Genomic DNA, 27,909 nt, shown 5'->3' with positions numbered 1-27,909 from the left:
ATTCAGGCCCTGTGATGCATGCCAGAGATGGGCTAATCTTACATTCCAGCACTGAATAGGATCCACAGCTGCAGGCTTTGCACTGGGTACAGGCATATCCAGTAGGTCTAAGGGGAAGCTACTCAAAGAAAAGATATCAGGCCAACAGAGGATGCTGTTGAAAAATTTGGAATATTTTTGGAAATGTTTCTACTATATAAATTGTCAAGATGCTCAGCAGGAAATAGATCTACAGATGAAAATAAAGATGATTTTGAGTTTCTAATCCCTGCTGTTTTGGATCCCAAATTCCCATTTACATTTTATTGTTCCTGTATAGATTGAATGTGTAATTCTTGTTTGCTTCTTCTTGGCATCCTGTTTTGTTTCTAGTTCCATAAAATACATGTATTAGTCAATGGTATTTGTGTATTGGTTAGTTAGTATATAATATGTATAAATGATATTATTATTATTATTATTATTATTATTATTATTGTTATTATTATTATTATTATTATTATTATTGAATTTTTCACAGCTGCCAGATCTTTAGCTGGTTGTTGGGTTTTCATTACAATTCAAGCCTCACCCAGAGGCCTAGGAAGTTGTAATGTATTGGCATAGTATTCATGCAGATCCCAGCAGGGCTGCCTTCTGAATTTGACAGATGTTAATTTTGTCAATTCGAAGATGTTTCAAGTGGTGCCTTTGTGTTTTCGGGATGGCACCCAGGGTGCTGATTACCACTGGGACGACCTCAGCTGGTTTGTGCCATAGGTGCTGAAGCTCAATTTTCAAATTGTGGTATTCAGTGTTCTTTTTCAATGACCCTGCTGTTATGTTGATGATCGTCCCTTTCTTGTCCTCAATCACGGTGATGTATGGTGTATTATGTTTCAGTACTTTGTCTTTTTGGATTCAAAAGTCCCACAGGATCTTGACCTTCTCATTTTCCATTACTTTCTCCAGGCAATGTTCCCACCAGTTCTTAGCTGATCTTATGTTGTAATTCTTGCATAAATTCCAGTGGATCATCTTGGCCACTGAGTTGTGTCTCTGTTTGTATTCAGTCTGGGCAACAGCTGAGGACTCAGTTTTTGCAACAGTTAAGAACATGATCTACAGTTTTTGCAGCAGCGGAGGACATGATCTACAGTTTCGTCAGCTTCTTTGCACAATCTGCATTTTGCATCATCTGAGGATTGTTTTTGATTCTGTCCTTGATTGAATTTATTCTAAAGGCTTGCTCTTGAGCAGCTAAAATCAGGGATTCAGTTTCTTTTTTCAGACTTCCAGTTGTTAACCACAGCCAGGTCTTTTCATTGTCCACCTTGTCCTTGATCTTCTCCAGAAATTGGCTGTGCAGAGCTTTGTTGTGCCAGCTTTTAGTCCTCATTTTAATCACATTTTTTCTGTATTCTTGTTTGGTTTCCTGGGTTTTCTGCAAATGTCTGTTCTTCACCTCAATCAATGCCTGTTCTTGACTTTTATTCACATAACTGGCCAGTGCATGTTTCTCCTTTCCCACTGCTTGCTGTACTTGCAGTAAGCCTCTGCCACCAAATCTCCAGGGAAGGTATAATCTGCGTGGATGTAAGGCATGGTGCATTGTCATAAGATAATGATGATAATGATGATGATGATGATGATGATTGTTATTATATGTACATAACAGCAACAACAACATCAACAACAACCTTTATTTGGCATTTAAAAATAGGTTCTAGAGCATTGCCAGACATTTTTGAAATACAAATCAAGAGTACATTCAAAGCGCAGACAGGAAGACTATATATAGCAGTATACATTACTTAGAAAGTTCTGTCACTTGTAAAATAAATTTTGCTACTTTTTCCAACAGCATGACATCTATGTTGTTTAACAGAAGCTCCACAACAGAACAGTCAAAGTCACTTTCAAATTTGTCTAGGGCCAGCATGGGAGAGAAATTCCTAATGCCCACATATCTCGGACAGTCAAGAATAATGTGAGCAAGAGTCTCCACTTGATTTTTACAGTGTGGACAAACCCGGTCCCTGAGAGGTATGGATAAGTAACGATCCTTTGTAATGGTCGATGGGAAGGTATTGGATCTGGCCCTTGTGATAATCCATCTCTGTTGGGGTTCAGTTAATAATTCAAGATATTTGGCTATGTGCCCCTGTTCCAGTATTATTCCGACAGAGAGGGGTGAGCATGATTTATTTGCTTGCCCCAACAAGATATGATATTCCTGTTCTAGAAGTCTACTTTTCAAGGTTTGGAAAATCTCTCTGGGTGTCAGCATACAGAGATCTTCCAGTAATAAACCTATTGAGTAAATTTTTGATTTGAGAAGTTGATACTATTCGGAGGCAAATAGGTCTGGGTGCGCAGTGTATATTAAACTGCACACATCAGAGTTAAAACATAATTTGATCCAATACTTGAATGTATTCAGCCATGCTCTTGTTTCAAGTAGGTTCTGACCAGTTTCTAAGCATAGTACAGCATATGGTACAGAGTGTGGTAATCCGAGTATTTTATAGAGAAAGCCAGATTGTACTCTTTCAACAGAATTGTTCCATGCAGTTATCCATTAGGAAACTCCATAGAGAAGTTGCTGAACTACTTTGGAGTTGAAAACCTTTAGAGCTGCTGGGACATATCCCCTTCCCCTGGTGTGAAAAAACTTTACCACTGCTGAAGCATGGGTGTAAGGCATGGTGCATTGTCATAAGATGATGATGATGATGATGATGATGATGATGATGATGATGATGATGATGATGATGATGATGATTGTTATTATATGTACATAACAGCACAGCACAAGTGTCTGGAATTCGTCGTCGTCATCATCATCATCATCATCATCATCATCATCATCATCATCATCTTATTGATACAAAAACAGTAATACACAGCGAACAAGATCAATATGCTGGATTTTGTATTAAATCACATGTCAGACACTTCCAAAGCATCTAGGACCATGTGATGTATTGACAAATAATGCATGCAGAGCCAAGTGGGGTGGCCTTTTGCAGCTGACATATGGTGATTTTGTTAGCATCGATTGTTTTTAAGTGCTGTCCAAGGTCCTTAGGCACTGCACCCAGTGTGCCGATCACCACTTGGACCACCTTTACTGGCTTGTGCCAGAGTCTTTGCAGTTCAATCTTTAAATCCTGGTATCATGTAATTTTTTCCAGTTGCTTCTCATCAATTCTACTGTCACCTGGTATTGCAACATCAACTATCCACACTTTCTTTTTTTCCACAATTGTGAGGTCAGGAGTATTGTGTTCCAAAACTTTGTCAGTCTGAATTTGGAAGTCCAGATTAATTTTACATGTTCATTTTCAGTGACCTTTTCAGGCTTGTGATTCCACCAGTTCTTTGCCACAGGCAGATGGTAGTTGTGGCACAAGTTCCAGTGAATCATCTGAGCAACAGTATTATGCCTCTGCTTGTAGTCTGTCTGCGCGATTTTCTTGCAGCAACTAAGTATGTGATCTACTGTTTCGTCTGCTTCCTTGTGGAGTCTGCATTTAGGATCTGTAGTTGACTTCAATTCTGGCTTTTTTATTATTATTATTATCATCATCATCAACAACAACCACCACCACCACCACCACCACCACCACCACCACTACCACCCCCGGAAGGCTTTGGGCGGTGCACAATCTAAAACATCAAATAAAATACATGGATATGGATATTATATATCTAAACACCATATAAAATATACCCAAAGACCACACAACATCATATATAATAAAATGAATCTTCAAGATTCATTCAAGACTCTTCAAGATTCAACAGCAAAACACCAAGAAACTGGCACTTTAGCAAAAGTATAAACAACACGAGATAGGAAACCTGTGATCATTTCTAAAGGAAAAGAAAGGGATCGCCATTTTTCACAAAAGAGTACTGTTTTGATCTTTCTTACTGAAGAATGGAGTTGTGGAATGGCATAGTATAGCACAGTCAGGACCCCTTTGAGGGGTCGAACACCCTTTCACAGGGGTCACCTAAGACTCTCTGCATCAGTGTTCTCCATCTGTAAAATGGATAAATGTTAGGGTTGGTGGTCACCACAACATGAGGAACTGTATTAAAGGGTCACAGCATTAGGAAGATTGAGAACCACTGGTATAGCACAATCTCATCAAATCTCAGAAGGTTCAATAATTGGACAGGGGAGCAAGCCTGCAGAGATGTGGGGGCAGGCCTTGGTCTGAGCCCCACCCCATCACCGAACATGGGGACAGGGGGTGCCCAAAGGTGGTGTTGCCCCTCGGGTGCCATTTCCCCTCGATCTGCTTCTGTCAAACCTCCTCTGCGTCTCGCTTGCTTTCAAAGCTGCTTGTTTGGGTTATCATAAGTTGTACAATATGTTTAACAGCCTAATCCAGAGCCGTGGGGTGGCCAGAGATGGCAGTACTGCAAGCACTGCCTTGCTACCTCCAGAAGGCTTTTCAGTAGTGCAGGGAGGCAAAAAAAAAAAAAAAAAAGCTTCCCCGCCCTGAAAAGTCCTCCATTGGGCTCAATGGACTAACACCACCCAAAAGGTGCTGGCATCCTCAGAGGCAATGCCTGGGCTGAAACTGACTAATGTTGGTTCCATCTCTGGTCATCCCTGGCCATGCCTCTGGAATGTCTTTGCTATGCTGGCAGAACCAATGGAAACAGAGGGGCATTAACATGGTGCTCTACATTGTGTCAAGACATCCTGGGAGGCTGCAGGGGCAGCCTGCCAGCAGGGTAAGTGCTCCTTGGAAGGCAAATCTGCTAGCATAGAGCTCCACTGCCTCCACCCTGGATTGGGCTGTAAATGTTGAATGGCAGTTATGGCTTCTGGTACTCAGAAAACAAAAATGTTTTTTAAAGTTTTAAGGTTTTCATGCTTTATTATTATGATTTATCTGCAAGGCTAAATTTTGAATTGCAAAATCAGTAAAACATTTTAAAGTTTAAATGGAAAGACAATTTTTAAAAATGGTGATAAAACACAGAAACAGCAGTATGTTCAAAAAGAGAACATTTCCAAGAGCATTGGTTCTTCAGGTACCAAGACTAGGGAAGAAGTGCTGGTATTGGTAGCCTGGACAGCTACAGCACAAGATTTGGAGCAGTGCAAACTAGTTATTTCAGGAGCTCAAATCTTAAAAGGGGAACAGCCTGCCTTCTTTGATGGCAGTAGCTAGGACTTACCTAGACTTAATTTGGGCCAAAAATCCTGCAATGGTCTACTCTAACCTAAAACTGGAGCAGGGTTGAAAGCCTGGCACTGTGTTTCCACTGGACTGTTTCCATACATGCCTGTGCCTCCAGTACTCCAACTGGGAGGTGGCAGAGTCTGCAGGGCTGGGGGTCCTGGACCTGGCCCAGCTCAGCTGGGTATAGCTGTTATTGGACCTAGAACATCTCTTGAGTCTCCTAGTAGTGAGGTCTCACATGCAGGCTTGTGGCCTAGGGAGCTGGAGGCTCTGGTTCCCCCTGGTTAGTCATAGGATCTTGGGGCATAGTCTCAGGAGCCAAAAATTCTGGGTCTGAGGAAAATCCCATAGTGCCAGGGTTTCCCTGAACCCCCTAATCTGCTGCAGACAGTGTTCCTTTCTCTTCCTCAAGCTCAGGAGGTTCCTCCTCTGAAATGTCTAAGACTAACTCAGTGGAGGTTACGACACGAGAAAGAGCTAATATTCTGATAACTACAGACAGTAGTTATATCTGTGTTGAGTGGAAACAATTAGGGAAGCTGCCAACTTTGTCATGAATGAGTCTGTTAGATTAATTTACCATATTCATTGGGAGTGATTATAGTGAGCTGACTCAAGGACTAGTTCATTGGAAAGGCAAATGTCCTGAATTTCGAATGAACTGTTTGGGGGCTGCAAAGTTGGATTGTTGATTGTTTTGCTTTCAACAATGTTGCAATGATTCTCAGAGATTTTCCATTTAACTATTCTCAGGAAGACCCTCACATTCAAAAAGTGCTGTTGGAACAGCAGCATAAAATGGCAGCAATGACAATAAACAAGAATGAAGAAGAATGAACATTCAGTAAATCTGGAAGCCTTTTCAGTAATTTACTCATTCTAAAAAATAAAATGATTGAAAATTTAACATACCCTCTGTGTATCTGTATGTCTTCACTTTATGTCTCCAAGTCTATTTTATACTAGTCAGGGAAGTTAGAAAGCTTTGCCAAAATAGCATATGTCACATGCTATAATGTACTCTTGTGGGTCTCCTACAATCATGGAATGTAATCCTAAAGTACAGTTCTGCCAAATGCTGCATATGCAAATAAATTTTATTTTTGTCAGTGAAGGTTTAACCTTGGTAATATTGACAAGTATTGGAAACTACCCCAGGGATAAATGTTCTGTACATAGCGAGGGTGTCTGCAAGAAAAATCTCTATCCAAGAATTCCTTGCTGTGGTGAGACATAGTTGTTTTGAAATTAGGGGTGGATTTTGTTTGCTAACTTATGTGAAGAAAATGTGGCACCATTATGTCTGACTCCTGCACTGATAGCAGCATTAATTGCTTCCTGTAGCAGAACCATATTAAATGAATCATCTGAATGTACTAATTTACACCAGGTCCCAGAAGGGGAATTGCGAGAACAGTGACATTTTGAGTTTCATCCAAGTTTGGAGTAAAGATTTGAAACCAGCTCTAGAAACCATGTCAGCCATTTACAGCTGAGGGTTGATGCAAATGTGTACAATGAGGCATCACATTGTGAACATGCCATATCACATTTCAAATGTAGAGACAGTTGGTTAAGAGCACCTCCACATGAAAACTGTCTCCACATTTATAGCCAGAGGAAGGCTGGCTAAGGCATGGCACATGAGCTGTTAGAAGGACAAAATAATTTTCCTGATGGTGTGACTTAGCTGTATTGTCTTTGAAATTCCAGAGGCTCCCGCAATTTCTTTAAAGGAAATAAAATTAAGGAGGTAGAAATGTACCAATCAGAGAATAGCCAAGAGGCAGAAACCACCCCAAGATGGTAATAAGAGTACAGTTAATTCAACTTGGAAACCTGCAATGTAGGTACGTTTGAGAGTATGTGATCAAGACAAGATCACCTACATAAAATTCAAGGCACAGGGAGAAATCCTTAACAAGTAAACTCAGAAGTAAGGTCATTTTATTTGTTGGGACTTGCTCCTGAGGAAGTTCTCTTAGGATTGCAGCCAGAATGGGGATTTGAACTGGGTGTCCCTGAACCTAATCAGATGTTCTAACCCAGCAGTTTTATTCCGTAGAGTCCATTGCTGGCTACTGGTTTTATGAGTGACTGCCATTTTTAAACATACCGGTAATTGTCTCTGTTGCTTTTTAAAGTTTTGAATTTTTACAAGCTTATTTTAAACCTGTTTTTAGAATGTTTTGATTTTATGCTGCGTGTCAGCTTGCGCGCCATCAGTATTATAGAAAGTTTGGATATAAATCATCTAAAATGAATAAAATCCAAAAACAACAGTTGAAATGAAAATAAAATTCCAGATTGTTTCAGAGAGCTGTTGAGTAATTTGTTATCAGCAAATATTATCAGCATAAAGTGGTAGTGCCAACAAAAAGATTGTTGCATCAGCAAGTGTTCTGCAAAATTTTGTGTGTGGTATAATTTCTTCAGCATTGCTTAGTTATTTAACTTTCTAGATCATCATCCATGACATCTAGGAACAGATTTTTTTTCATGGAAATTTAGTATATTGTTTTCTTGAAAAGTACCCACCTCCCAATGTTCTATGATGCCTATCCATAAACACAATATATCTAAACAACCAATCATTTTACTTTACTTTTTCTTGCTACATTTCTTCTAATACAAAGAATCTTTTTTGTCAGAAAAAATGCATTCAGGTTCAGCAATACAAGGTCAGCAACATATGTTTCTATTTCGGTTCACAATACTCTGACTGAGATGTCTTCCTTATTGGGGCACATATACATTAATTACCAACATGGCATAATATTTAAATTGGATCAACATTGCCATGTTTGAAATTGAGGAAGGGGCCTTGACATGGCCCAGAGAGTAACAGAAACTAGGACCCCCAACTGCCCCTTTGCTCTTCTGCTCTTTTTCCCTCTTTCCACCCCAACTGAAAATGAGTAGAATCCATTTAATGACAAAACATCAAAAACTTCATGTTTCTTGAATCAATAGGATATCATGCCAGGAAAGAAAGTTAGTAAAACATGTGTTTCTGATAGATGTAGTCCACCTGGCCACATTCTAAGTAAAAAGGGTGACCTAATGTTGATTGCTTGAATGTCAGTCTCTCTTTTCCTCATGGGGGGACTGGGGAAATTAAGACTCTTGCAATGGCACTTGGTGAATCAGGGAAGCATGGACAGCAAAGTGTGGATCCCTGGGAAGCCCATGTCTTTAGCAGAGGTGGTGTCAGGAGGCCTGTTATTATGGGGATTTTGCTATTGTTGCTTTCTGTATGCTGGGGGTGGTGGAATGGGTTAATTGCATTTCTAACTGACTTTCAACTGTCTTCTGAATGATGTTATACTGTACCAGGTGCTGCTCAAGGTCAGTGCCTGGCCGTCTCTACTGTTATCTCTTTCACAGTTCCTTTTTGGCGCGCTTTCCCAGGATGGAGGGTGCAAGCTGCTTTAACTACTGGGTTTTGCGCGGGCAAATCTCAGTTCTGGCATGACCAGAGAAAATCCTCAATACTCAATAAACTACTGTTCTTATACATGAGTTTGTTTCAGTTTTTGGGATTCTGACATTATGCCAGAACCCCTCTTAGGTTGAATTCCATGCTGCTGTGCATTGCTGGAATTTCACCTTCTACTTTTGCAACTTTTATCAAGGACTTTTCTTGCCAGTATGATCTCTTCGGAGACCCAGCCAGGGGGTGCGTCTGCGGCTGCAGACAATGGGTGCCCCATTCCTGAGGACTTAACAGGAACTTCGGATTCAGCCTCTGACCCAGCAGAGGGGCCTCGGATCCCGCTTGGAAGTGCAAGAAGCGGAGAAGCCCCTACCCCAAGTGGATTTTTGGACTCCATCAACCAGTTCATGACTGCCCAGTTAGATGGCTCACAGGGAGTTACCATGCATCATCGTCAGGGTCTGGACTATCAAGAGTTGCAGCCTTTGGCTTTTAGCAGTGTAATGTGGGCTACAGCACCTTTGGCTGGAAATGTGTCGTTGCCCAGCCATCCATCGGAAGGGGCTGATTTATCGGAAGCTGAAGCTTGGCGGATGCTCCAAGTGTTGGAGGAGGCCTGGGATTCGGAGCGTGAGGAGTACCGCCAGGCTGTGCGCCAGATGGGACGGGATATGGAACACCTGCGAGCAGCCCTTGCCAAGCAATGCCAAGTAGCCCCTGCTCCCGGACCTGGAATAGCCACAACACCAGCTACCCCAGCACCAGCCCAGCCTGCACCAGCACGGCCACCAGCCCCGCCTATCCAACCGGGACCCGCCCCAGTGCCAGTACCAGCTCAGCCTGCTCAACAGGCACTGGTCCTGGCCCCAGCTCCAGTTTCTGCTGCAGCACCAGTGCCAGCCCAGCCTGTCCAACCAGGACCCACCCCAGCACCAGTACCAGCTCAGCCTGCTCAACCGGCACTGGTCCTGGCCCCAGCTCCAGGTCAGCCTGTTCACCCCGGACCCACTCCGGCTCCGATTCCAGTGCCAGGCCAGCCTCTCCAGCCAGTCCCAGGAGCAGTCCTCCTGCCGCCATATGCACCTGCTCCGTTACCTGTCCCACCTCTGATGCCACCATTCATACCACCAGGATGGGGAGCTCCGGGTGGTGTGTTGCCGAACTTTGCACCATATGGGGTAGCTCCCCCTCCATTCATGTCTAGGATCCGGCTGAATACTCGTTTTGATGGGACTCAGGACTTGCTCCTGGATTTCCTGGTTCAGGTCAATGCCCACATGTTGCAGTATGGGCGGCAGTACCTGAACGATTTTGAGCGTGTTTGTGAGGTAGGGTCAATGCTAGATGGCCCTGCAGCCAATTGGTACGTGAACCTGTTTCAACGTCAAGCTGCAGAGCTGTGCAACTTCCAGGATTTTATGATGGCCCTACGATGCCGCTTTGAGAGCCCATTTGTGGGCGAGCAAGCTAAACAGGAACTCATGGAGATGCGGCAAGGCAAAACCCCTTTTGCAGAGTTTGTGGAAAACTTCCGCACCGTGGCCAGTAAGATCCAGGATTGGGATGATCCTGTGAAAGTGTTGGCTTTCAAGAAAGTCTGACACCCGGACTTGTTAAACCGCAGACCCTGATAGAGTGAATTGTACTCGCGGGTACTGCGGACCCTAGAATGCGTGAAGCAGCTATGTTGAGGGTTCAAGTCAGATGATCCTCAATCTCCCAGCCGCGTCGGGGGGGGGGGTGCCCCAAGTTTCAAACCTACATGCCCTGCTCCTTCGAAGCACCAGATCTCAGCGGAAGAAAACACCTGCTGCTGCTGCCTGAATCTCTGCCTGTATTGAGGCAGGAAGGGCCATATTGCTGTGATATGTCCTGCCAAGCGCACCCCCACTCCAGCTACTTCCATCCCGGTTGCCAAGCTGGCCAAGACAACCAAACTGCCACCGAAAGGGGGCACCCGTGCAGCGGCTCTCCACACTGATGCGGGGAACAGCTGATTCCTTGGGAACCTTCCAAACCTGACCGGGTGAGTGAAGCTATAATTCTGCCCCTTGTTCTCACTAACGGGCCCGATTGCCCGAAGCTAGTGGTCCAGGCCCTTGTTGATACCGGCTGCTCTCACTGTTTGATACATCCCCGCTTGGTGGAAGCACTTGGGCTGCAGCCTGTTCTGTTGAAAGAGACTATTCGGTTTGACCAAATGGATGGCAGTCCAATGGGCAGCAGTCCCATTACATCTCGCACCCCAAAGATTCTGGCCATTTGTGAGGGATATTGGGAATGCCGTAACTTCATTATTGCCCCCATCTCCCAATACCCTGTGATATTAGGACTGTCTTGGCTTGTGGATCATGACCCGTCAATGAAATGGTCTCAAGGTGTTTTGACTTTTACCGATCCCCCTTGTGGAGACCACATCAGAGGGGGAGGAGCACAAGGCAGATCCACTGCTTTCCCACACTATCCTTTCCCCCACCCACTTGGGCTTGGCTGTTACCCAGTTGCAGGCGAGGGCGGAGCCCCTGCCATCGGTATCTCCTCCTGGACACCTTCTCTCCACCTTCTTGGAGACAGGAAAGACCCCAGTGCCTCTTACGGAGGGAGGCAATGCTTTAGTGTTACGTGATGACATTTGGTGTCATGGCTCGCTGTTGTATGTTCTGCCCCATCAGCATTCTCAAATCCTCCACCAGGGGCACAATTCCAAGTTGGCCGGTCACTTTGGCTTTGTGAAAACTTTGCATTTGCTTCGTAGACAATTTTGGTGGAAAACCATGCTTAAGGACATTGAAGCTTACATCAAGGGCTGTCCTGTCTGTGCTATGGCAAAAACAATTCCAGGCAACCCCCAAGGATTATTACAGGACATTGCATTGCCTAGTGGGCTCTGGCAGGTGATCTCCATGGATTTTATTACAGATTTGCCTTTGAGTCATGGCAAAATGGTGATCTGGACTGTAGTTGATTTGTTCTCTAAGCAGGCCCATTTTATTCCTTGTACCTCCATTCCCACTGATCAGAAAATGGCTGAACTGTTTATGCTGCATATTTACAGGTTGCATTCTGCCCCCAAGAAAATAATCACAGAAAGGGGCAGTCAATTGTATCCCGCTTTTGGAGGGCCTTTATGAAGTTGTTGGGCATTGAACAAGGGGTGTCTTCGGTCTACCACCCCCAATCTGACGGAGAGTCTGAGAGGTCCAACCAGACTTTGGAACAGTACCTGAGGTGTTATGTGAACTATCAGCAGGATAACTGGGTAGATCTGCTGCCCTACATGGAATACGCTTACAATAACTCAGTTCATAGTAGTACAGGCAAGACTCCTTTTGAGGTGGTTCATGGTCTTTCAGCTCCCCTTCTGCCCATGCTTCAGCCGAGGGACGCCCCTGGACCCAAGGTTAAGGAATGGATGCAATCCATTGCTGATCTATGGCCTCCTATTTTGAAAGCACTTCAGGAGGCTAGAGACTCATGCAAGCTACAGGCCAATAAGCATAGATGCGACTTCCCCCTAGTGGTGGGAGATATGGTGTGCCTCTCCACCAAGAATCTCTGGGACATACATCAGCCCTCAAAACAGTGTGTGAAATATATTGGGCCCTTTAAGATTGTCAGGGTGATAAACAAAGTGACTGCTGAACTGGAATTGCCTAATGCTTTGCATAAAATACACCCTGTGTTTCATTGCAGCTTACTGAAGAAGACATGTTCCCCGGATGTCTGGCATCCAGAGAAGAAGATTCCTCCTCCGGTTCTGATTAATGGAACCAAGCATTATGAACTTTCTGATATTCTTGATTCTTGCATCTATCAAAACTGTTTGCAGTATTTGGTCTCTTGGAAGGGTTGTTTACCTGGGCAAAATCAGTGGATATTTGCAGAGAATGTCAAAGCCCCCCGCCTCGCTAAAGCTTTTCATCAAAACTGCCCAAGCAAGCCGGGGGGAAGGGTCCTAGAGGGAGCGGAATGTCAGGAGTCCTGTTATGGGGATTTTGCTATTGCTGCTTTCTGTATGCTGGGGTAGTGGAATGGGTTAATTGCATTTCTAACTGACTTTCAACTGTCTTCTGAATGATGTTATACTGTACCAGGTGCTGCTCAAGGTCAGTGCCTGGCCGTCTCTACTGTTATCTCTTTCACAGTTCCTTTTGGGCACGCTTTCCCAGGATGGGGGGTGCAAGCTGCTTTAACTACTGGGTTTTACACGGGCAAATCTCAGTTCTGGCATGACCAGAGAAGATCCTCAATACTCAATAAACTACTGTTCTTATACATGAGTTTGTTTCAGTTTTTGGGATTCTGACAGGTGGCATCCTCTGGCTTCTCCAATGGGAGCTGAGATGGGGGAGTCTGTTTCTCCTGTAGGTGTAGATTTCTCTGGACCAGAAGAAGTTCCTGAAGTGTACTTGGCTGTATACTTTGTTTGTAGGGTAGTTTCTTTTGGTTGTCCGCTGCTTTGGGTTTTACAAGTTCTTTAAGTGTTGCTGGTAGAGAGATATCAGAAGAAGTGTTGCTGGAACAAAGATCAGAGTAGTGCACTTGCAGTTTCTTATGTGATGGAGTCAAGGAGGTAGCAGATAATTGGTTATGCTGGAGCTGCATTTCCATATTATTATCAACTCTATGTTTGCTATTATGGACACCACGATATCTGCTATTTTAAAATTAATGTTAAATTACATTTAAATTAACTAAATTAAATTTTAAGTTAATAAGCTTTATATCAATGGATTTGTCTCCCTCCCTCATGGAGAGCTTTGTCTCATCCCTCCTGATCTGGCTGACATTTTTATTATGGTTGGGAGTCTGATTTTTATTACTTTTATCTGCAAGGTTAGTTATTCTCTCAGTGGTAAGGTCATGGATTGTTTCCTCCTTAAAGACCCTGACAGTTCGAATGTGATGAACCTACTATAAATATTTGCTCATCTGTATAAGTCCTGTGGAGAGGGCTGTTTGGGTAAAACACAAAAGTATGCATTTAACTTTTCCTAAACTGGGTAGATAGTGAAAGTCTTTCAAATCTACTGTTCCAATTTGGCTGTTTAGAAGCTGGAACAGGGAGGTCCTTATAGCTTTACAGCTATTTCATCTATGTGAATTCTGTTATATTTCCAGGAGGGGTTTTTTTGTAACACCTGGCAGAGGTTAGTCATTTCCATCTGCACTATAAATGATGACTCAGCCATATTTCATCTCCGTTTTAACCCTCTGAGTACCATGAGCATGTGCATAGATTGAAATTGTGCTGTAAGTCATCCACCTTGACTGAAATTTCATTTAATTATTGCAGTATAATAGTCAAACAGCAGGCAGATCTTATGATAGGTTTGCATATTGTGTTTCCAGGAAGTGCTGTTGGCTTACACCAGGAGGCTATCACAGCAGCCTCCCTGCTCTGGGAAGTGACTTGGACTGGAACTTGGAAGGGTTGGGGGTGGCGGGAATCCTGTCATTATTGACCTCTGGAATGCCTTATTCTTTGAGGGAGTGGAGGATCCTGAGGCTGTAAGGCCATTATTCACATTTTGTGCTGTCTCCATAGAGGGGAGAAAGGAATCAATCCCCATCTGTTTCTCTACCTTTGTGAATTTATGAATCACAGTATCATTGCCAAGGCTAGTCCAGGTTCTCTTCTTGCCCTTGGGTGGCATTTTTAAGCTGTGCAGAAAACAGTTATAAACCAGAAGCTCTTTTTGTGTGCTACTATCTTGGCTCCTCCCCAACAGGAACAATGTAAGACAAAATAAACAGTGTAATGAGACTGGATTACAGAATTTTTAGAATTCCACAAGAACAGAATAAGAAAAGACAAATGTAAAAACTGGGTTACAGAAATTAGAAAACAATACAGCACTAAAAGCAAGATGTTGCATACAATAAAGAATGCATAAGCAACAGCCCTTGTCCCTTTGCAAAAGTGTCAGCAATTCTATTTTACTATAGCCATATTCCCTTTACAAAAATGCTCTCCTGAACAATTGTTTTATACATTCTGTGGAACAAAAAGGCGCAGGAGTCTTCCTGACCGCCTTAAATAGACTATTTCATTAAGTGGGAGCCACTACAGAGAATGCTGAGATACAGACAGCTGCTATCATATCTATGTGCTGGGTAGAGCCTTCAGCAGACTGGGTTCAGATCAGTGCAGTAGCTGTTGTAGTGAGCCATAACAGGAGAGGGGGCTCTTTAATTATGTGGGTTCTAGGCCATCAAAGGCTTTGTAGGTTAACTACTTTAAACTGATCCCAGAAACTAATTGGTAATTAAAGGAACAGCTGTAGAACAGGTGTATATATATAATCCACCTGGCTCCTGATAATAACTGAGCTGTGGCATTCTATATCAGCTGGAGGTTTCAGGTTGTCTTCAACTGCAGTCCCAGGTAGAATGCATTACAGTAATCTAGCTTTGGCTTTACTGTGGCATGGATCCATGTGGCCAAATCAGCTGGATAAAGGAAAAGAGTCATCTTCTGGGTTAACTGAAGATGCTGGAAAGCAATTTTTGCCATTGAATTAATTTGGTTCTTCAATAATGCTTGCAGTATAAATCTTACACTCTTAACTGAAAATATAAGAACAGCCCTGCTGGGTCAGGCCAGTGGTGCATCTAGTCCAGCACCTTGTCTAACACAGCGGCCAGTCAGTTACTTTGGAGGAACAATAACAGGGCATAGAGAACAAGGCTTTCCCTTGATGTTGCCGCTTGGCACTAGTATTCAGAGATTTACTGTGACAGACTTAAGGAATATGGCATATATACTTCAAAACTAGGATTATTGTGAAGGTTTAATTTCTCACATCACCTGTGTGTGTTAGTGACATGCTGGGAGTGGGTAGAGTTTAGAACTCAGTCAGAGCTGCTGACAGGATTATTGGTTGGAGCTCTTGGAACCAGAAAGTTCTAATGTGTTTAGTCTATCCACAGATCTATGATATTAGCAGGGAAAGAGTATTTGGGGGGAAAGACTCTATTCTAGCCAGAGGGGAATAAATTTCTACAGAAAGAAAAAATCCTAGCCCAAATTCTAGAAACAGAGCTAGTTCCTCTCCTGAACTGTGTGTGCAAAACAGAGGGAGCTGACTAAATGAGAGAGATTGTCAGAGAGGGACCAATCTCTAGCCAGGAGGTGAATTTAAACTTTGTGTGGGAAAAAGAATTCCCATCCCTAGCCCTGAGGTGGATATCCTTCAAAAGCACTGAAATGATCTCACAGGTGGGGAAAATCTGAAGGGAAATTGCAGCAAGGAATACTCCATTATTTTTAGATTTCAGGCACCAGCATTTACACATGAACCACTGAGAGTAAGTCTGAGTTAATGCTGTATAATTGCCAGAAAGTCTATCTCATTTCAAAGAATTTAGAAATGTGTAACAAACTGAAATTTTATTAAACAGCCAAATATCATCTTAGGTGTACTTTTAAGGACATCTTAATATTATCATATAAGTCTGAGTCTTTCCTTCTCACCAAATTTCTCCTCACCCTTATTTTATTCCCCTGAGGAGTTTAATAAAATTCTAATGCCCTATGGTTGACCTTTGAAAGTCTCTAGTATGATAGTCTCTGAGATCACGTGAAAGAAAAGCGTAGGGGGCAGAAACACCTCAGCTCCTTATGCTGGTTCAGTTATACATTTTATTGTGGTGTGAGTGGTGGGACAATTGAATCCCCCCCCCCCAACAGAAGGTTATATATATTAAAGCTGACCAGTGAGAAGTTCAAAAGTGACATTCAGATGAATTAGGGAACATTCCTGACTCTGGGGATAGGGAGGTGAGAGATATCCCAGTAGTGTGATAGCTTCTGAATGTGGATATTCCCATTAGTCACCATGCCTAGTCACTTAACTCAAAAAGGGAAAAGTAGAAATTGATGATTTGTCACAACATTCTTCTGTAGTGATTTTGTTTAAAATAGTGGATGAATAACCCATTATCTATATATATAAAAAGCTAACAGTGACTTTGTTAGTCACTCCCTAACGCCGAAACGGCTGGACAGATCGCCCCCAAATTTTCACATGACATTCCTCCCTGCTGCGGGCAGGTAATCAGACCTTCAAATCACCAAAAGTCCATACCTGAGCCAGGTAAAACTTCTTTTTCCTGGCGCACTAGGCCATGAAGCTGTTTGTGTTTAACTGTCACCCTTAGAATGTTCATGCAGCCTGTCTGTCTGTGGCCTGAGGCCTTGGTATGAGGGTTTAGAATGTCCGTGCAGATGGGCAGAGATGAGCAGTGAAAACAGTAAATAGGTAATACTGGTAAGTAATACGAGTGGAAGTGAAACACACACACACTTTGCCGCGTGAGACACCAGGTGGTGTCTCACACGGCACACACACGGCACCCCCCCACACACACACGCAGGTAACTTTCACTCTCTGTGCCTCACCCACTGCTACCACATAACACACATACTCTCATACACATCCAGCTCATCCTCACACACCTCACTCTGCCCTCCCTCACATCCAACCACCACTTAACCACTTCCTCACCCATATTCACCACAGCTCTCTTTTACTAAAAGCGAGCTGGAGTTTGCCTTTTTCTTCTAAGAAAATCCGCAGGGTGGGGGTGAACCAATACTACTGGCTCCACTTCTTTTGCACATGGCCCTTTAAGAACCCAGGGAGATGGCCTTGATCTGAGCGCCTCACCCCCCTGCCTCTGCTGCCTGACTGGGATAGCCTCCTTGCCCCAGTTCTGCCTTACTCAAGCCAGGACTGTGAATGTCAACCAGCCTCATGGACAGCGGTATTCACACTCTGGACAGTTCCGTTGTGGAATGAAAAGGGTTACCTTATACTAAAAAAAACAAGACATCACCATATAACAATGTGAATTGAAAAGGGAAAGAGGAATTCCATTTGACCAACCCAAAAGGCTATGCTGCAGATCATTGGACCTGCATGGACATCTGTGTGGGTTGCAGACTGTGATGAGAGGGACAATTGCCACAGCAATGCATGACCGGGCCCTGCTAGTATATTTTTTAAATTTAATGTATTGTGTGTTTTGTTTCTGTATATTAATGTTTCTGTATATTAATGTTTTATACGTATGTTGCTGTGATTTAGGATGCTGGTCTGTACAGTAAGAATTGGTGATTAAAATGTGTTATGATTGAATGGTAACCGGATCCTAGGGGGTGGAATTGGCTGGTTTGTTGAGAGGATTTGTGTGAGAGTAGAAGCAACTTCAGTGGTAACAAGTCTGAGTGAAGAGCTGTACAGTGAGAAAGAAATCCGTGGTTTTTTTGGAAGTTATTAACTTAAGTGATAAGGAAAATAAGACTGTGAAGAAATCATTAGCCTAAGTGCTAACTGCGAAAAATAAATCTTTGAGTAGGATTCTTTTAGAAAGAAGAATTATAGCTATCTGAAACTGTTATGCCTATGAACTATACTGAAATGTTAAACTGTTAAACTTCTACATTAACTCTGTATTTAAGAGAACAGCTTATTTAATTAAAGGATCCCCTTTCACCTCAGAGTAGGATTGCCAGCCTCCAGGTGGTGGCTGGAGATCTCCAACTTACAACTGATCTCCAGGTGGCAGAGATCAGTCTTCCTGGAGAAAATGGCTGCTTTGGAAGGTAGCATTATATACCTTCCCCTCCTGAAATCCCACTCCCCTCAGGCTCCACCCCTAAATTCTCCCAGTATTTCCCAAACCAGAGTTGGCAACTCTATTTCAGAGACAATTCTGTCTTCATAACGAAATGGTCCTGGTTTTTTTTTGGTTCAACTAAGAAGTTCAAAGGAAGATCTTCTGGTTGCCGTGGGTCATTTTGCTGCAGCAAACCATGCGTGTATCAGGTTTTGTTCAACAGTGCTTAAATAATACCCTCTTCAGAGTAAATTGAACATACTTTGAAAGCCCTTTGGAGTTATTTGCTGGAATAATAAATAAATAAAGGTGCGTCCAATGACTTTATCTTACAGTTCTTTCCACTGGCAGAAGAGATTATTTAAGCATGAAGACTCATCAGTAGAAAGCCCAGCCACCAGCAGGACTTTTTATCCCTAAGAAAACCTTACAAACTGTTTTTCTTCCCTAAAACCCATTTGAGTTCTTTGCATCTCTGTTGTTATGACTCTCTTTTAACTAGACATGAAAACACTGGAAATCCCCACTACACCATCTGATTAAGCAAGATACTCTCCATTTCAAGGGGATTTCAGCAGTACTCCACAGATTTGCTTGATATCTATAGGGCCAGTATACTAAAGTATTCTTTATTGGATTATAACAGGTCTTTTGGCTGAGCTCCACTTTTCTGAGCCACCCATGCATGTGCTTGATTGGACTCTGAGGCTTAGCTCATCCGGTTACCTAAACGTATATTTATATGGTGTTCACAAATCTTCTTTTTCCTCCTGAAAACTGCTAGGCTATAATTACACAACACAATCAACCACATTCCTCTGGGATTCTTCCCAAGTTTATTTAAGAAAAATAAAAAATTATTATGGAAATTACAACCCACTTTTCTTCTTTCTTTCCTTTTTTTTTTAAACTGGGCATTTTTGCATCAGTTTGTAAAACCACAAGAATGAATGTCAGTTTAATAGTTTCCTGTCAAGAAAGCCCTTTCAAGTTGAGCTGTCAATTAACAAGAAGGGTGTAACAACTGAGGTTAAAAAAAACTATCCAACATATGACCTATGTGAGTAAATGAATGAATGGATTGCTGGTGATTGTGGGATGTCTGTTTTTCCTGACCCAAATTACTTTTTCTTCTTTCCTTTCTAACAAATGCACAGAACAGTTTGCTGTAGTCTCTTGTGTGTAGCATTTAAAGATGTGTGAGCAGTGAGTGTGTTGAGATGAACATACCCCTTAGGATTGTTGGTTTCACTTGGAAACAATGCTAGCAACATCTTATCTGCGGGTGGATGGACTAACAGCTCAACACCTCAGAATTTCCCCAGCTGTCTCTCATTTCTGTGTTGGCCTTTGGGTGGGGTTGTGTGGGTGGCAGGCATACAAAAAGGAATTGTTTTTGAATTTTGTATGGGATTACAATCTATGAGCCTTTGTAAAGTTGTTTTGTATTTATATAACAGGAACAGAAACACACTTGAAAATAAAATCCTTGGATTTTTAAGATGAACTGTTGTTCATGAACACCAATAATTACCTCCTTCATTTAAGACTTAGGGTTTCTGTCACATATAATTAGCATAACAATTAACTCCTAGGTGTCAAGGGATAGTGGGATATGAGACCACCACATCACAACAAATAGAAAGGTGTGGTTTCTTTTCACTGGGATCTAAGAGATGTGTATTTTTTTGTAGACTGTCTACAACTTGAGAAATATTGTGTGTGTGCGGGGCGGGGGGGGGGTTAATTATGTGAATTGGGCTGCAAACCCTGTGTGGCTTTGTTGCATATTTGGATTTCTAAAAGTGGTGGGTTTTTTTTTTACAAAGCTAGTGATTCTAAAAGACATTTAGGAGGATGCACATTCTTGTTGATCACTCCCTTGTTAAAAACAGGAACTGGAGACTAAATTCCTTAGAGCTCTGGGAGATTTTCCTGGATACATGGTCAGGCCATGGTCTCACTTTGAAATGGTGAGATCAAGAGAGCTGCTGACATGATCGCTCCTGAATGGCCTCACCCCGTTTGCAGAGTGAGGTGTACTGGGGAGCTGAGGGCAATGAAGTGTTGCAGATCTGACCAGACACAAACCTACCAAATGGCAGTGATGGCTGCGAAGAAGAAATACTTCTCCATCCTCTGCAAGTAGCTGACCGTCAGAGTTATTTAGGATGGTGAACAGCTTACTATCCTTTACTCAGTTTGACCTGGAATGTCTTCAATTGAAATCTCAACTTCGAGATCTTTACTGCCTCCTCATTGAATGTCCAACCCAATCAGAGCATGAAGACTACATCTTCAGTTGTAAAGACTTTTACAAATTGATGCAGATTAAGAGAAGTCAATTGTATATAAAAAACTGGAATATTCTTATCGAAGCTACAAACTCAAAGGACCCCAATTTTTTTTGGCAACTCATGTCTGATGTCCCTCAACCAAACTCAAATTCCACCAATCCATTAATACCAGATGTTACATGGTGGAATCATTACCACAATATATTTTTTGACCTATCTGTTCCTGCCATCGCTGCTGAGGATTCATCAATCCATGAAACGCCAGAATGGCCACCTGTCTCCTCTGATGAGGTATTCTGTTTGATCGGGCAGTTGAAGGGAGGCAAGGCCCCTGTACCTGATGCTATCCACCCAGAAATGTTTATTAACCATTCTGATAACTGGTCTCCAGTCCTTGCCAATTGATCACAGTGGCCTCATCCCTAACTCTTGGACCATTGCAACAATTGCACCCATCTACAAGAAAGATAACTCAAACATGCCCTCTAATTATAGGCCAATCAGTTTTCTTTCTATTGCTGGCAAACTATATGCAATGCATCTTCTAAAAAAACTACAGGTTTGGGCAACCCCCTTTCTCAAGCCTTTGCAAATAAATTTCCTAAAAGGTCACTCTACCTATGATCATTGCACAGTGCTTAATCATCTTGCAGAGAAATACAGCAACACCCCAGGGGGAAGACTCAATGCTGCATTCCTCAATTTGAGAAGTGCCTTCGATTTGGTCAGATCCTTTATGGCACAAACTGCTATTAATGGACATAGATCCCCATCTACTCATACTCATTTGTAGATTGTATTCCAACACAAGTTGCAGAGTTCGCTGCAACCTCACAGGACGTTTAACATCTGATATCCCCTCCAACAGAGGCATTAAACAAGATTGCACATTGGCCCATCTTCTGTTTAACTTGTCCATTAGTGACCTGATACCCCACCTTTTGAAAGGCCACAATCCCACCTTGAACTTACAGAAGATCTCCAGAAGATCTCCAGCAGATCTCCAGAAGATCTCCAGCATTACTATATGCAGAAGATGCAGTTTTGCTTTCACAGACAAAAATTGGCCTCACCCGTAGTCTCCAGGCATTTTCTGATTATTGTAAATGCAATGCTCTGGAGATAAACTATACCAAATCCAAGATTACGGTGTTTGCCAAATCTTGGTGACCTTATTGTAAATGCAATGCTCTGGAGATAAACTATACCAAATCCAAGATTACGGTGTTTGCCAAATCTTGGTGACCTTCTTCATGGAAAATCAATGGGAGCATATTACAACAAATGCCATGGTTCCGCTACCTGGGGGTGATGTTTCATTTCAATCTGAAATGGTCACCACCTCAATGGTCACATTACCACCCTTGCAAAACACAATACTGCAGTGATTAAATGCTTCTTTTTCACCAAAGTAGATCAATACATACCTTCTGCAGTTAAAATCTTCAAATCCAAATTAATTCCAAAGATTCTATATGGAGCCCCAATATGGGTAGGCGGTCCAATTAAAGACCTAGAAAGAATTCAGTCCAAGTTTTTTCACAACCTTCTTGGACTACCCAACATATCAGCCTATGCCTAGAAATGGGTTTAAATCTTATGACTACGAGAGTCTGGATATCAGCCTTGAAATTTTGAGTGCACCTCCACCACAATGCAACACCAGGCAAGTTAATATGGCACATGCTTGCTGATTCATACCACTCCAAATAGAACCAACAAATTACAAATCATATCACAATCTTAGGTTTCACAGTGGAATTTTTTTCCAACTCGGATGAGATCAGTACCTTTCACACCTTAAAACAAAGAGTGCTTGATTTAGAAAGACAAAAACTGCTATCTGAAAATAACAGGCCTTACTCATACTTGAACTATAGACTTCTTCCACCTGATGAATCTCTTCCAGCCTACTTCAAAAATCTCTCATCCCCATTACTGAGACGCTTCTTTATGCAAGCTCGTCTAAATGTCCTCCCCTCTGCAGTTCTCAGTGGCAGATTCCTTCAGGTTCCATTACAAGCAAGTACTTGTCAGTTTTCGCCCAACCAAGTGGAAACAACTGCTCACATACTCCTGTACTGTTCTCACCACATAGAACTCAGGAGTCTCTACATTGGACCTCATATTAATTCATGTCTTGCCACTTCTGACCAAGAGAAGCTACGTCTGCTTTTGAATGACTGCTGCACTAAAAGAACTGCAGACCTAGCAAAGTTTTTGGCAACAGTTTTATCAACAACTGCGCACTCCTGTTGATCACCTAATAACCTTTTCCATTGTTGTTATTGTTAGTCTGGTTGTTGTTTTATCCTATGCCTAATAAAGGTACCGTAATGAATGAATATGAATGATTACAATGTTATATCAAAAAATTAAATAAAGAAAACACACACACACAGAGAGAAAAAAGCTGGGGAAAAAAAGGAACGGAAAAGGCCATGACAGTCCCTCCCCCATTATGGAAAGCAATATTCTCTTTCATTAAAGAGAGCTTTAAAACTAGCCATGCATTCAGGGAAAATAAAATGTCAGCCAAGCCCAAGACAGCCCCAAGGGGCCTATTGTTAAGTACCCTGTCTTGGATGCCTGGCAATGACTTTATTTGCACCTAGCCAACCTGTGTGAATGATGCACTCCCCTCCCAGAGTGATAAATTGAATCCAGAATGAGAGCAGGTATCCTGCCTTGCCCAGAGAGGCAGAACATTAACTAGATCAATTTCTACAACCATCCAAACTAATACTTTGTAATTCCATTTTAATTTAGTCAAGTTTCCTAAACATCCTGCCAGCCTCTCAACAGCCCCTTGTGTGTCAATGTGCTAAGTGCCATCTAGCTGCTTCCAACTTACGCTTACCCTAATGACCTCCAAAATGTCCTATCATTAACAGCCTTGTTTAGGTCTTACAAACTGAGAGCCACGGCTTTCTTGGTTGAGTCAATCCATCTCATCTTGGGACTTCCTCTTTTCTTGCTGCCTTCAACTTTTCCTAACATAATTGTATTTCCACTAACTCATGTCTTCTCATAATGTGACCTAAGTACAATTTGGTCATTTTAGCTTCTAGGGACAGGCTTGATTTGATCTAGAAGCCACTTATTTGCCTTTTGGCAGTCCACAGTTTCCATAAAACTCTCCTCTAACATCACATTTCAAGTGAATCAACTTTCATCCTGTATTCTTTCTTCATGATCCAGCTTTCACACCATATCGAAATTGTTTGAACAGCTAGTCATTCAGTGCATAGAGCAAGTGAGATGGCTAGAAGGATAAGAACAATCACATATGGTTTAAAACAAAGGTAAGGAGGGTGTTTTTGTCTTTTTGGCAGTCCATGGTATTGGTGAAACTCCTCCAACACCTCATTTCAAATTAATCAAATTTCTGTCTGCCTTTTTCATTGTTTAACATTCCCATCTGTACAGAGTAATGGGAAATACCATAAAATGAATTATCTCGATCATGAGTGACACATGCTTACCCTTAACAACTAATTTCAAGTCTAGGAGCATGTTAGAGACCAACAAGATTTGGGGGGTATAAGCTTAAGCTTCTTTTGTCAGATACGAGTGGGAATTGAGATATCTAAGTCTTTATATGCCAGTCAGAAGGTGGGAGGGGTGTTTTAAAGAAGGAACTCAGGATAGAAAGATGCAATGTGCATAGTAATTAGCTTGATTAGAGCAGAGGGGCAATGCCCTGGGGCAGAAAATTAGCATCTTTGTGAACACAAGAATTATGTGTCCTATCCAGCCATGACAGAACTGGTGAATGTACTCAAGTTTAGTAATGTCATGTTATACTCTCCCCTTAAAACTTCTCTGGTCAGCAATGAAATGAGCAGGAACCTTAAAATGTCTGTGCTGTGTTTTTTATTGTCTGATTTATTTATATGTCCATTTATTCTTTTGTATAAGGACTGATCTTGAGAACTGTTGTTACCCTTAAGAATCTTTTCTAGCTCCTTTAAGCTGCTCTTCCAAGTCTCAGTCTCTTTCTGATTTCTTAGTTGCAATATCCCTTTGGGATATTGATGATGGAACCAAGGAATAGAAAATATTTAACAATTTCAATTTCTTCATCATCCACCTTAATTAGCCTTAAATGTATGTAATTCTCCCCACAGTCATTACCTTTATTTGTATTCCTGTTTTGGCATTTTCCACTTTAACTTTTATCAGGAGTAATTTCAAGTCTTTACTATTTTCTGCCAGCAATGTGGTGTTATCTGCTCGTTTCAAATTGTTAATGTTGCTTCTGCCAATTTTCACTCTGCATTCATCTAAATCTAATCTAGCTTTCCTTTTGATATGTTCTGCATATAGACTGACAGGGAGATAAAATGCATCCTTGTCTGACATATTTGCCAATTGGAAACCATTCTGTCCTAACAATAGTCTCTATAAGTTGTGCATGAAAACTATTAGATGTTGTGGTTTATATATTTGTTTTAAAACCAAACAGCTTTTCATGATCCACACATAATACACAGCCCCTTGTAGCACCAGCAAGAACTAGATTTTGCCCTCCCAAATGCAAACCCCAACAGTTCAAGACAAAAAGTACAAAAAATGCTGTTTTCTTTAGAGATTTGGATGTAGCCACCCTCAGGACTCAGAGAGTACCTCAGAACCAGCCAAGGACTTCCTAAAGAACCATGCCCTGCCCCAATCTTCAGTAAATCCCAGACCAAGAAATCCTAGACCCTTTGCATCTTATTAAACAGGAGAAGTATATTTTACATTCCCCCCTTTTATTCCCCATTCAGACGTAATCCCCCTTCCCGTGTATCTTTACATAGGATTAGATTGCGTACTAGTTTCCTCTGGGTGTATATAATATTCTGCTGGATCAACAGGCAAGGTTTTTTTTTCTGCTGCTCCAAAGACTAGGACAAGGAGCAATGAATTCAAGGAACAGAAAGGAGATTCCACCTAAACATTAGGAAGAACTTCCTAAGGGCTGTTTGGCAGTGGAATACACTGCCTCAGAGTGTGGTGGAGTCTCCTTCTTTGGAGGTTTTTAAACAGAGGCTGGATGGCCATCTGTCAGGAGCGGAGGCGTAGCTGGGCCAAACTGCACTCGGTGCGCAGTGTGTTTTTTCTGCCCCCCAGGCATACACTGATGAGGGAATCATAGCATAAAAGTCATGGGCAGTTCACTACAAGGGAGAGGGTGATAAATGGGTGAAGGACGGGGACAGCAAAGTTGTGCTACCTTTTAGGAGGCATGCAGAGGTACAGCAAAGAAGAAAAAAGTAGAAAACTTATCAATGGCCTGAAAAACTTTTATCTATCCCAATGGGCTGCACCTGGCTTTTTCTGGTGCAAGTTGCCACCAGCAAAAGGGGGCATTCTTGGGATGGAAGGCCTGAGGAAACTAAGTTTGCCCCACCCTTGGGAACAACCCCAGTGGTGCCAGTGCAGGCTCCTGTGGCAGGGGAGAACTGGTGCAGTGGCACTGGAGGTGCCTGGGTGACATGAAGCTGTGCAGCTCCCAGGTGCTGGCATTAGTGCCACCTATACTGAATGGACTGGCAATGAAGGCCACACCAGTGCCTGGGTGTCATGAAGCTGGAGGTGCCTGGGTGACATGAAGCTGTGCAGCTCCCAGGTGCTGGCATAAGTGCCACCTATACTGAATGGACTGGCACTGAAAGCCACACCAGTTCCACAGCCCTTTCACACCCTAACTAGTGGATTGCACTGTAAAATAATATGTCCAGAGTGCTGTGGCTGTGCAAAAGTACAATACAATGTAATTATATTACTAGAGAAGGGGATGAACCTACAATTGTTGTTGCATCCATATTTAGACTATTTTCTGCAAAAATGGATATTGGAATTATAGTGTAACTGATTATAATACTCCAAAATACAACTATAATGATCAATGAATGATATAGAGTAATGTAGTATAGAGTAAATCAGCTTTTTAGTATTATCTAACCTCTTCTCTGCCCAGCAAAGAGTCATCTTTCAATAGAGGAAGGTTTTCTCTGGCCGTTTCCGCGACTGAATCTGCGAGGAAGGTTTCGGCCGAAGTCAGCGTTCAAGAACGCCGACCCGGCGACGCTTAGGACCGTCCGCACGGGACGCGTCTAGAAAGAGCCGGGCAGCCGGCCCCACGGAGCGCTGGCGCCTAGCCGACCCGGCGTGTCCCTGGGCCTCCGGCGCGTCACCGAGGCCTGGAGACACGCCCCCTGGCCCTGCGCGCCTGCTCCAGTGGCGCAGGGCAGGGGGGCGTGTCCCCAGGCCTCGGCGACGCGCCAGAGGCCCGGGGACAAGGTAAGTACAGGGAGCGAGGGGGGGAAGCGCCGGGAAGCCGTTCGCACAGCAGGGGCTTCCAGCCGGCATTTCCCCAACAAGTGCGCTTCCGAGCGCACTGGGGAAATGCTGGCATGGGGACAGGCGGCCGGCGCGAGGGCGACGCGGCTGCGACGCAGCTGCGCCCCCTGTGCGAACGGCAGCCTGGGGACGGTGTTTTTGCCGTCCCCAAGCCGCCGTTAATGGCCCGTGCGGAAAGGCTAAGTGGAAGGGAATTTTGGATCAAACTCAATATGTACCAGGTATGTCCAAATATATCAAACATGCCCATGTGCTTTGCATTCCTGGAGGGCGTGCAATGAACCCATTTTCTCTGTTGTTTTACCGGCTTTAAATCAGTTCGGGAATTTTTCTGTATTTCAGCCTGTCTTTGAACCAAAGAGACTTTTGCTGCTTAAAATCACTTTGTTTTAACATTTGTCCATGTAAACTGTTCAGCCATCTCCCCCTTTATTTCAAGTTAATAGCTGTTCTTATTTTAATCATAGCTACCATTTCCTCCTGTTTGGGTTTAGAGAAGAACTGGAAAAGTTCAGATCTGTTTAGATATTTCAAAACTGAACCTATTTCCTTGCAAAGAATAATAGAAGCTAGTTAAGTGAAATGTGCATTTGAAAAATGGCAGTTCAAAACTGTTTCAACTATGCTATTGATACATGTGGTTTCAGTTGCCCAGTAATAAGCGGTGGTCTAAGATGAAAGAGATAATACAAAAATAGTTGAGGAAACTACAAGCCTATCATTATTAGTCCTAATTCACTAATACATTTAACTCCAGGAAGTATCTTGATGGGTAAACTTCAGATCAAATCCTAAACCACTTCTTTTCTGGAATCCAGTGATGAAAAGGGGAATTATCCATTCAAAAAACCTTTATCCTACTAGACATTGTACATTCTAAAGGATGCAGTTCTTTTTTTTTCTTTGCTGTACCTCCAACAAAGAAAGTGTTAGTCTTTGAGGCTTGCTGGAGAAGATGACTCACAAAAGACAAATAAGCTCCCTTTCTCTCCCCCCCCCCCCCAGTGGGGAT

Source organism: Sphaerodactylus townsendi, linkage group LG05, assembly GCF_021028975.2.
Source record: "Sphaerodactylus townsendi isolate TG3544 linkage group LG05, MPM_Stown_v2.3, whole genome shotgun sequence".
Lineage (NCBI taxonomy): Eukaryota > Metazoa > Chordata > Lepidosauria > Squamata > Sphaerodactylidae > Sphaerodactylus > Sphaerodactylus townsendi.
This window is presented reverse-complemented; position numbering follows the sequence as displayed.